Here is a 926-nt window from a genome sequence, read left to right as displayed (position 1 = left end):
ATGGGGCCATATATAGGTTCATTTTATTAAATTTTATGAATTTTACTGAGGGACACAAAATACATATGCAATACACATATGTAATATACACTGTATATTCATTTAAAATTTTCTAAGACAAGTGTTTATCTACAAAAGAGTTATGATTCAGAATTATTTCCTGCTGAATCATTGAAAATACCAAGAACAAATTGATTACAGTACAATATCAAATTATGCATACTCTGTAAGGGTGTGAATTTTGATTTGTTCAAACAGTGGGGTATTTTGGTGTTGGATGCCAGTTTACAGGGGACTTAAAATAATTCCATATCAAATTAATATAATTCATAAGATACTTTTTATTTTTTTATATAAACTTTGAAGTGAAACTGTCCCATATACAAATGTAATGAAGTCAATTAAGTACAAGTAGACTGAAAAAGTGTGGTGCTGAAAGATTCAATGTATTTCTGCAAGAATTGTTGGCAACTTAGTTTATTGATTTTGCAATACTGGGTGCATGGTGAGTTGTAATACATCTCAATTTCATATGTTAGTTTGTTTCGATCTGGGATGTTGAGTAAAGTTTTACCCCCTCCCCCCTCCTATATGCCCATCTTCATAAATATGCACCAAATATATACGTAAATTTCTTTATATCGCTGTGCACAAATTTCTAAATGTAAGTTAATTATCAACGTCGCCTACCGTCTAATTAGAAACGGTCTTCATAAAATAAGAAATGAATTGTTGCTTGAAGTTAACTTGCTTTTCCAATTGGCCTTAATTTCAGAAAGATTCTATATGTTAAAAAAAAAGATGTTTTCTGGAAATCATTAAATTTGTTCAATTCTGTAAGAAAATACATCTAAAAAATTATATGGGGACCAGAGTCATATAATTACAAACATCACCAGAGCATGGCGTATACTACAGAGAATTAT

This window comes from Ostrea edulis, chromosome 7 (assembly GCF_947568905.1).
Source record: "Ostrea edulis chromosome 7, xbOstEdul1.1, whole genome shotgun sequence".
Taxonomy (NCBI): Eukaryota; Metazoa; Mollusca; class Bivalvia; order Ostreida; family Ostreidae; genus Ostrea; species Ostrea edulis.
This window is presented reverse-complemented; position numbering follows the sequence as displayed.